This window comes from Spea bombifrons, chromosome 5 (assembly GCF_027358695.1).
Source record: "Spea bombifrons isolate aSpeBom1 chromosome 5, aSpeBom1.2.pri, whole genome shotgun sequence".
NCBI classification, from domain to species: domain Eukaryota; kingdom Metazoa; phylum Chordata; class Amphibia; order Anura; family Pelobatidae; genus Spea; species Spea bombifrons.
In genome coordinates, this window is record NC_071091.1 from 98,690,571 (window position 1) to 98,702,496 (window position 11,926).

Here is an 11,926-nt window from a genome sequence, read left to right on the forward strand (position 1 = left end):
TGGGGAACGTGCTGTATATGCTGTTTTTGTGTAATGAAATACTGTACTCTAGTGGACAATCCTGAATTAGACACAAAATCAAATTTTTAAAAGGATTATAATTCTTAAATGCTAAACAAAATTATTTGTTAACTCTATATTGATATGTTTCTAGAAATGTTTCAGATGGAAGATATATTTAGAAAGAAAATATATTTTTGTAAGAATAGTGGTTTATTTGTGTCAGTACATTTTGTATTAAGTAGTCATTTACCATGATGTAATTCATTTACTCTAGAGACAAAGCCATACAATTAGATTTTTCAATAAATATTTTAATCTTGGTTTCAAATGATTTTAATGCAGCACATATAGGATCATGGACAACTGACGTTCTAATAAGATACTTTATTAATTTTAATAAATGTAAAATATAGGATTTGGGAAAAGGTATGTGTTTTCTGCTAATGATTTCCAGAATCAGAAATTGTCTATTTATTAAACATCTGTAATACAATATTAGCTATTCATGAGGCAAACTAATGAAGTTGGCACATATGTGGTTAACAACTTAACGTTATAAAATATTCAGAATTTTTGGACATGTTGCTCAAGTACATTCAATTTCAGTACAGTTCACATGCTGTTCACATACCAGCATGGTATAGATATCTTTTTTTAAAAAAATCAATGGTCCATATTTGAAGCCCTTTTGTAATTCTCCCAGGCAGGCATTGGATTGCTAGAAGTACAAATACAGAACAGTAAAACGTCCAGTTTTTTCATCTAGAATCAATGCGGGTAGATGGCTCATTTGAAAGAGAAAATGTTCTGTACCTTGGGAATGCATGTAGTGTCAAGTACTGCAATTTAAGGAATATACATTTAAGGTTTATGTTATTTTTCTTGTAATGTGATCGTAATGTGATCCAAAATACAGACAGTTCCTAAGCAAGTGCAGGACATGGGCAGCAAGGGGTTAAGTTTGAGACAGTGGGTAGGGTTACAGATAGTAAGAGTGGTATGACTAAGGGGAAAAAGGGTTACCTTTTTGGTATTTTGGGAGGATTTGACCAGACTTGAGGGTTAAGCACCTCTCCTACCACACAAGTGCCTCGTTCATGGTGTCCGGAGGGGGCTTTCAATTGCAGGAGCGTCTCAGTAGGGTTAAAATGCAGTGCAGTTCAGCTTCATTGTAAGCAATACAGCCATGTTAGGACTAATTTAGGACTTTGACATAGTGGCGGGCTAAGGAATATGGCCATACATTAATGAGTTTTTTTTAAAAGGTATTTGTTGTGTGTACACTGATTCCTTCCTTTGTTAACTTTCCTTGTAGCACATGCACGCGGGTAATGCTAGCAGAATGCTTGGTTGTATAGCGAGAGGTATTAGCAGTAGGAAGAGGGAAGAGCTCATGCCGCTGTACAGATCACTGGTGAGACCTCACTTGGAGTATTGTGTACAGTACTGGAGACCGTATCTCCAGAAGGATATAGATATGTTGGAGAAAGTGCAGAGAAGGGCTACTAAAATGGTTTATGGATTACAAAATAAACCTTACCAGGACAGGTTAAAGGATCTTAACCTATATAGCCTGGAAAAAAGACGGGACAGGGGGGATATGATAGAAACATTTAAATACTTAAAGGGAATCAACAAAGTAAAGGAAGAAAGTTTATTTAAAAGAAGAAATAAAACCGCAACAAGAGGACACAAGCATAAACTAGAGGGGCAAAGGTTTAATGGTAACATCAGAAAATATTACTTTACGGAAAGGGTAGTGGACGCATGGAATAGCCTCCCAGTGGAAGTGGTAGATGTTAATACAGTAAAGTCATTTAAGCAAGCATGGGATAGGCATAATGCCAAGCGAGATATAGGATAAGGGCAAGTACTAAAGGAGAGTACTCAGAGGTTGGGCAGACTGGATGGGCCTTCTGGCTCTTATCTGCCGTCACTTTCTATGTTTCTATGTTCCCACACGCCAGCCCTTTGGGAAATGGTAGGTAAGGCATGTTACAGCCTTTAGGGGAGAGGACTTCTAATAGCATTTAACCCCTCAAGTGCCAGGCCGACACTGAAGAGGTTAAGGTATGCCAGCAGCCTCTGTTTGTAACTTTAGTATGCCATGTCCTCCAAGTGCCTTCAAGATCGGACTGGCAGTGATATGTTCTGACAGCAGCGAGTGGTACAGGAGCGCGAACAGACGTATCGCTGCCAGTCTGATTTTGGAGGCACTGGGGGAACATGGCAGACTGAAGTAACACGGAGGCAGGTGGTGGGTTCTGGCAGATGCTGTGGGCACAAGTTAACACCCTCAGTACCCAGTTGGCAATGAAGGTGCCAGCATGTTCCCACAGACTCTGCTGCTTACAGACTTTATTTGAATGGTTTCAAACCGTATGGAGTCACCTGGGGAAATTGGCCCTTCACTTTTCTATGCTGTTTTCCGCTACACTTTCGTGAAAGCGCACAGTTCAGTCCTCTTTAAACTACAAGCCCATGAAGCCACCACACTTTCTTCGGTGTTTGAGATGCACACAATTTTACTACATACTAGACTAGAATCAAAAATGATTCAGACAAATGTTTTCGTTTAGTTTTTAGTCCTTTCGCTTTCAGACAACAATTTCTTTCCTGCACTTTTCATGCTTTCTCTCAATGTTTCCCTACCTTCTATACAAACTACTTCTGTGTCTCTGTCTCATTTCCCACAGCTCATCTGATGCTTCTTCTTGTTATTCTGTCGTCTTCTTTCTTTGTCCACTTCTGCCTGCTGTGATCTGTAGGTTACACAAAACAAAGCAATAATTCAGTGCATACCCAGCGGATATCATTCAAGAAATACCTATCTAAGGCATAAACATTGGGGATTCTATCATATTATATTGCTTGGCCCGCCGCTACGTCAAAGTACCCCAAGTTTGGCGAGTACCATCTAATTTTTCATGGTTATATTACTTATGAACTAGCTGAATCAGTGGGATTGCTTTGCAATTTAAGCCAGAAGAGACACTCAAGCAAAATCATTCACTTTCTCATGCTGTAATTCTCTCACACTCTCATTCTCCTTCACTCTCTCTCACGCTCTGTAAATGTTTCCCTACCTTCTCTGCCGTCCTTTTTCCCTTCTGCCGACCACTTACGCTTATGTTTCTCCTTGTGGATCTAATTCTCTTTTCTCTTCCACCTTCAATCTCCTACCAAAATGGCGGCACTTGCAGTGACCGCCTCTCACCAATAAACACCAATAAGTACAAACATAAAGACTACATATATATATATACACAGAATAGATTTGTCACAACACCGTCTTTGAAGTGAGACTTGATGATAGACATGGAATTCCTAGGTGTAATTGTCTATTGGGGAAAATCCATGAATGAGCCTGTTTATATCACTACAATAAGTAGATTAACCGACAAATGGATCTGTTGTTACTTTGAAACCAAGCAGGTGAACTGATTTAACGAAAATGAAAGGATATGAAAGGGTTAATCACATATGTGGAGATTTTAAATATATGTAAACTGTCTATAAACGAGAATGGAAAGCTATAGATGCTGATGTTTTTATGTGATACTTACCCTTTTCATAATCTAAAACTCCAGGGAGAGTAATCGGAGAGACTTGGGTATATGAACACCATGACAACGAGGGGGAAAGTTTGGAGGAGAACGCCTGGATTAGAACATGATGAGACTACTGGGGAAGGGATAAACAGGGTGATGTGGAAATAGCACGGCGTAAGGACCCTGAGGAAGTCGGGACGACCATCGAAATGTGTAGGGCAATAGTTCTTTAATACGTTGACGATTTTGTTACCGCTGTTGTTCAGACTTGAATCTGGAGTATTTGCTTGTAGTAACCACATGGGAGGCTAGTGAGAGAAGTCATTAGTCGGTGAGAGTGTTAGCATCGTATACCGGTTATCCATTTGCTGTTACATGCGCTTGCACCTGAGCCGGTTCTCAGTGCTTTTACATTTTAATGAGTGTATTTCAAAAAAATGTCTATTTACTAAATTTCTCTCTTCTTCCCCATAAATAGGTGTCTACCCTTTGGTTTTGGTTTCACATATCAGGAAAGATGTTTACCTTCAATCACAGGAGATTAAATAAATATACCGTTAGTGGGGATTAATGAGGATAAGTAAAATCTTCCAAAAAACGGCACCTCTCACAGGAGGTCTTCTCCTCCCAACTGTCAGCCTCACAGAAAATCTGTAATTTTAAATTTTCAGAAAAAACAACAAACAGTTAACATGTGCAAACGAGTTTTACATTTGTAATTATTATCAATTGAAAAGTATTGTTTTGACATTTCTTGTTTCTTTTAAGGCCTAGGCATGTCAAGCACAAATACGTAATGATTTCTAATAAAAATACCATATATTAATAATTATCTTAACTTTGGCAATATGGGGCTTACAAAACTGCAGAAGATGTAAGGTTTCCTCAAACATAGGGGAGAAGTCCAGATAATGTATGCCTAAACAAAATTAATAAATATGATGCACTAATTATTTACAGAAATGTCATTTTGAAGCTTTTAACGCTTAGAGTGTTGCATGAGTATGGAATGATCTGCATATTAACATGCTTAGCATTCCCAATTTTGGCAGATGAGAGGTTACTATGACATAACACTATGACATAACACATCTCACCAACAGATTTAGTCAAGCAAAGATAAAAATAGTTTTTTTTTTTCTCACTTTTATTTTCCCTCGCATTCACTGATATATGGTGATGTGAACCATGAACAGTACAATTTAAAGGTGAGAGAAAATAATCGGGTGTGAAAACGTTCAACTGACTTAACAACATTGCTTCATAATTAATATACATTAATGCTCAACAGACGTATATATAGATGAATGCACAACCCTGTGTCTAGTTTGATAAAAAACATGCCATATCATAACAGATACAGCAATAACATAAGCTCATTCCAGCATATTCCATACTGTTCAAAACTGCCCTCTATGTCTCTGTGTGATGGGGGGTGTTTGTCAGACCCTAGTATAGAAAAGCTAGTCCAGTCATCACATGCAATTTAACGCATATGATAGCTATGGGGCACCTTTACATTTTTGAAGTGTCCCTTGTGCAGAATCCCCCATATGCATTTTCCCTTTCTCTGCCCTTCAGAGGCTGAGGACATCTCTCTGCACGTGACATCGACACCCTTATCACCAGTCAACTGCAGTACTGGCTTGGGGAACACCGTAGAAGATGTCTGGTCAGACCTCCGTGCGTGGAAAGCACTTCCATTCATTTTATGGAAATTAGCAAATTAGTGGTGGGAATTGTTGGAATATGGAGAATGAGGGCAGCTGCAGCAGTAGGGCTGAAGTTTCTACTACAGGTAATTGTTTTTTTTATATTTTGGAAATATGCATATTAAACGACTCACAGACTACTTTAATATGCGTTCTTCTTTTTCTTTTAAGGAAACTGATCTGAATGGTCTGCTGGTCACATGGCCCAATCACATCTCTTTGGCTTTGTATCTAATGATTTATTTTACATTTTTGTTTGGGGAATTATTGTGATTAAATAAAATAGTGCTAGCCAGGGAGAAGTACACAAATAATTAAAACCTACAAAACAAAATGAAATTCTAGTTATTTTTTGGATGGAGGGTTTTTTTGTGGGGATTTAGGGGTGCTTAGTGGGTTTCATTTTTAAGAGGAAAAAATAACCAATTCTAGTGGTAGTTTTAGATTTTTGTTATGTAATCTGGGATTTTGGGGGCTTTAGTATTCATTTAGCTGGAGCACTAGATACATAAAAGATAATAATAATAATAATAATAATTATTAGTGGTGGTTTAGCCAGTTTAGTGTTTGGGAATCAACATCATATACACTTTCTTATATTAGCCCTGTTATAGCCCAAACAGGTTTTTGAAATAAAGCAATATATTTTGGGGTAATATTTTCATGTGCTCTAGTTGGCTACACCATAGTAATGGTAATTTTGTAATATTTTTTTTCTTTTTCATTTACTATTATTAATTATAAATTAATATTATAAAAATGCATATAATATACACTGTATGCAAACAATAATAATTGTGTAGGTTTATTAACGGAGACGTACACAAATTGTAACCACAATTTCACAGTAAAAAAAAAAAAAAAAAAGTAGTTGTAATATTTCAGAGCGACATTTTTTACACAATAGAAACTAGTGGAAAAACTAAGCTTTCTTAAGCCTTGGGCATAATTACAGAAAATAAGAGAATTTAAGAGACATCCAATCCTATTACAGCAATGCCTGATATTGCTTTGGACAGTTGTGATTTACTATTTACGGGTGAGTACAGTACTTTCCATTACTAAGTGAAAATCATAGCTACAGTTTTAATACCCTTAGGAACACTTCACCAAATAAGTCAGTTTTGTTTAATTTAGACATTTCTTTTGGTTTTTCAAAAAGATTTTACCTTGTGAAAGAGTGTTTTGTTTCTCTTGATGTGAGTTTTATGCTTGTCTTCACCCCTACAGCTACTGGTAGTTTTTCTTGCATGATTTTCTTTTTTTAATCTGGTTTAATTTTATGATGTTCAACTTATTAGTTCTTAATGGGTTTTGGAAATAGGCGCAGACTTGAATACCCACTTGATCGTAGCCACAAATATTGCCCGGCCTGGATTGGCCATCTGGCAAGCTGGGCAATTGGTTGGTGGGCCAGTTCAAGATGGCTAATCCTACTTACAACATGACACTTGCACAGACAACAAACTCTGGGAGGGTGACATTCTGAAGTTTCTGATGTAAATGTAAATTATATCACATCTTGTCATCTGAAAAATCTGCCATAAAAATCATACCATAAAGTGGGGAAGCCTTCAAATAAGCACTCCTTCCTTTTCATTGGACTTCAGATATCCATACCTGGGAACTTCTGGTGTCCGGCTGCCCGGAGACTTCCCTTGCGGGACGCAGCCAGGACTGCCCACTGACGTCAGGGGTGGTCCTGCTGACGGCAGCGGGAAAAGCCTCCTTTTGAAGGGAAAATGGGCCGGGATTCGGGTCTTGGCCCGTAGAACCGGTGCTCACCCGGCAATCTCAGGGTCAAACCCGGAGAGATCCCAGGTATGCAGATATCCCTGGCACAGCTTCAGTGTGTATTTAGGATTGTTGTTTAGCTGAAAAAATGAATCCACTACCACACAACAACAACTTTAAGTTATAAGGAATTGCATGGCTTTTTATATTTTTCATGTGAGATCCTTCTTTGAAGAAAATTCTTTCTCCATAATCGTTATAGGTAATATCTATACACATTTTTACATTTTATTTTTTTATATTTTTTTTGATTCCACACTTTATATTCACGCTGATTGGGTGTGTAGGTAGCTCAGTCACCAGGTGTTTTTTGTATGTAATTATCCTGTTTGTGTTTAGCAGGTGCTTTATAGATGTAGGGGTATACTGATATTTAGGTACATATAGTTACATAGGTTGAAAAAAGACATGCATCCATCAAGTTCAGCCTTCCCCACATCTGTTAATTGCTGTTGAAAAAAATTCCTTCTTGACCCCAGAATGGTAGTCAGATCTCCCCCCAGCTATTCCCCCATAATTTAAAAATTATATCCCTGAACATTATGGTTTTTGCAAGTATTTATCCAGTTGCAGTTTAAACGTCTGTACAGACTCTGATAAAACTACCTCTGCAGGCAGAGAATTCCACATCCTTATTGTCCTTACTGTAAAAAAACCCTTTCCTCTGCTTTAGACTAAATCTGCTTTCTGTGTGACCACGTGTCCTACGCATAGTCGTGTTTATGAACAGATTTCCACACAATGGTTTATATTGGCCCCGGTAATATATGGCTAAAACAGGCACATTACGCAGTTGCTATAGGATGTGTTATTCCATCTGGAGTGTGAATGATGATGTTAATGTGTAGCCATGTGGCTTGCTTTTTTATTGTAAAACATAAGTGGTGTTAGTGAGATTGTTAAAATGGGAAATTGTATACTTTTTGCCTTTCTGCTCTACAGTGCATACAAGGTTCTTAGACGCACCTTGATTAACATAGACAAGGGTTTTGATGTACGATGTCTGGCGTATATGTTAAAAATGCATTTTCTGCACTCATTTGAATTGTTTAAATGTAGCTGTGTTATATTGATTTCAAATGAGTGTTCTCTTCTATATTATATAATCAATAATTACCATTACCTGATGCACATACCTGGAAACTTCTGAGCTCTATCTCTTGGGGCAGTCAGATGATGTCGGTGAGTGGGGCCAATGATGTCAGTAGGCAGGGATGATGATGTTGCGGGTGGGGCAGATGACATCACAGACAGGGCCAATGATGTTGTAGGTGGGGCTAGACCCAAACTCTTTGCATTGTATGAGGGCTGGAGATATGTGTCCCACAACTCGGAGATTTCAGGCTATGGCCATGAGACCATGACAGAATTGACATTTCACCAGTTTCTAGGTAAAACCCGGAGCGTTCCAAGGTTTGCTAATGCAACTCTTTTGAACTTATTTTATGAACAATTTGATATGCACCGCACAACTCTTGTTTCTTAGTCAGGGTATTGAACCACAAACCATACATTTACAACGATCGTTAACACCAATTAAGGTTTAGACAGCTCATTGAATCAATCTCTGTTAATCAGCGTGTCTATTGAATGAAACAAATGTGCCTGCTGGTATTTTATTTAGTTTCATTTGTTTTGCTACAGATTAATATGCTACTTGTAATACATTTATTTAATGGACCATTATCCTAAACACGGCATCATTTACAACCAAATGGAAAACTACTTACACATAAATCAATGTAAAAAATAGAGCTGCAAATATAGTAACAATAAAAACATCAAGGCACCATATTTCAATTAAAAATCATACAACACAATTAGTAAAGAAGGTACCCATAATGCTTTCAAATATAAGGTTTACATTGCATTACAGCAGGGGTGTCCAAACTGCGGCCCTCCAGCTGCTTCAGGACTACATCTCCCATAATGCTCTTTCAGCTAAGGGGCTGGCTGAGGAGTATGGGAGATGTAGTCCTGCAGCAGCTGGAGGACCACAGTTTGGACACCCCTGCATTACAGACTACAGTGACTATTAATATGCAATGATAATGATTGTTAAAGGTCTTGCTCCCTTACTAAATTAAAACAATTAGACTTTCAAGCATGTTAAGTCATTTCTTTCCTCCCAAGGGTTAATCACACATAACACAAACTTGTTCCAAGCTTTTTGAAATCATTATTCTAGTGAAAGGTTTGGGCGGATGACAGTATCAGGAATGACGTTTCTAGCCTTGTATTTGGTTAGAAAGTATTATATTTAGCAGCACCCCCATTTAATGATTTTGCAATCATTGACAGGCAAGCAATCACCAAAGAGCAAAATGAACAGCTAACAGACACAACACTTTGAGCATCCACAGAAACTTGATTCCTGAATCATATTTTGTATAATTATGCATGTTCTCCTGCATTTATACCAAATATGTATTTTGGGGGAATTGTTGTTTTTTTTTGGCCAAACTTTGGTATTTACCTTTTTGTACATTTCTTTGTCCTGATCCCCTCTGGCCTCCTACAGCCATAACTCTCTCTCTTTCTCTTCTTGTAACTTTTCTGCATCATAACGAACAGCCTGCTTACAACCATCTCAAGCCAAATTCTAACACACCTACCCCTTTGTTCATTCTATTTATTTGCTGCTTAACCCTTCCTTTTGTTTCAATTACCCATATTATTCCTTTAGACTGTAAGCTCTTGAGCTGGGCCCTCAAAAGCCCACCATTCCAACCTGGAACGTTGTATAAAAGTAACCTAAGGCTAGATGGCCGCTTACGTGCAGGGTTCTCACAGACCTATGTAGTCTTGAAAGGTTACAATCTAATGCAACTGAATGATACAATATAGTTACAGTGTTTCATAATGACAAACAGCCAGTGCAGGGGGCAGGGCAGAGCTGGCGGTGTTCGGCGGGTCCTGGCTCTGAAAAATCAATCTGTTCCTTGTGTCATAATGAATCAAATGCAGAATCTAAAAAAAGAAGAATTATACCGTTGATCCGGCCCAAAGTGGCAAATTTTGAGACAGAAAGTATTCGTTGCCATCACCTTCAAGGGTGACATCATTAATGCATAACCTGGACCTTCTCCAGAACGTCCATTTAGCACCATATTTAAAGATACCTGTAATACAATTAGTCACCCATCATTTTGTTCTATACATTTTCAATATATTAGCAAACTTGCAGCAATAAAGCCTAAAGGCTTAAATCATGCTAACGTCCTGCTTGATTAAAGGCGTATGCCCTTTTATCACCAAGAACTGGGTCTTCTGCACTTGCAGAGTCCCATCCAAAATTTTAGATATTCCCCTTCCCAGTCATTAATCTAATCATTGCTATCTTTTCCAGTGCATTTTAATATAAGGCATATTGTATTTTTTTTGTATTTTTTCACTGTTCCCTTACTGTGAATGTTGGCATTAACACTTCAGATAACGTGAAGGCAAAGCTGTATAGGTTGTTCATTCTAACAGTTTTTTTTAAAATATATATTTATATCGTAGTGTTAATGACACCAGGGTAAGTTTGTATAGATGTTATCTACCTTAAGGTTTTTTTACTTGATTCCTCCTATAGCATATTGGTGGGAAGACAATGCAATACCAGCGAAAAGCTTTTTTTTTTTTTTTTGGGGGGGGGGGGGGTCTTCCAATTTTTATTATTTAACACTTGGGTGTATGAATCGCAAAATTGCTAAATTGGTTTGATATTTTTTCTATTTCTGATTGAGAGAGGGTAGATGTCGTTGGTGTGTTGAAAGGTGCAGTGTACACGATACTATTTTATTGATAAAGAATTTCTTTGTATTCACCAAAGTTCGTCTCTCTCAGTCTTCATATTCGACAAAATTGGTACAACATTTTCGTTTTCGTAAATCCCATTTGTTTGTCCGGTTGCCATGGAAACAAGAAATTTGAGACGAATGGATGGAAGAAAGAGGGTCAAATTTAGCTTAGAGTTATATGTTAAGGATAGTAGTGGACTGGTTACATGATCTTAATTCAATAAAAAAAGAGAGTTTTAGAGACTGAGAGAACTGGCAGACTGAGGCTCACCAAGTCCTGCACAGAAGTATCTCACTCTGTAAAATGATCAGATCCAGCACAGCAGTGTCACATAAAGCAGTCATAATGAAATGAACGGATCCCCTGCCTGCTCTGCTCTTATATAGGCTCTCTTAATTGCTTTTTTTTCTTTGAAAGATGCCACACAGCCATTGGACAAGCCCTCAGCACGATGTGACAGGAGTGAGCTGATTAGACAAAAGAAGATCAGCTCAATGTCCTTCCTCTTAGTGCAGGCAAAATGGTGAGATTCTCCTCCTCTTAGTGTAGTGAAAAGTGGTGGCTGTGGTGACGGAACAAATAAACAAAGATTTTCGTAAAATAAACAGTAAAATATGGCATGAAAACGCATTTGTCCGAAAATTTAACTCACATGGGATATCATCAGTATTGTTAAACTACTGGAACCAGCTTTAAAAAAAGGTTTTGCAAAGAAACTAGAAATTATGTAAGTTACATGTCTCATACATGGCGTGAGCAACCATGCTACATCCAATCTAATAAGCGAGTGGATCTCAGGTGTATTAATCCTCATCACCTTCATCACCTAAAAATAAACAATGAACTAAAATTAATATCCTTAGAACTGCATATCGTTCTAAAGTTAGTAACAATGGTTAACAAATACTGTAATGAAACGTGTTACATTTAAGCAAGATGTTGTGTAAAAAAAAAAAGACAAAGCACACTACGCTGAGAATGTGTATCAAGATAAGTAGGAGTGGTGGAGTATCATTGTGTTACCACATGAGCCTCTCGTCTTATGACTCACATTTGGAACATCAACTGCTTCAGTCTCCG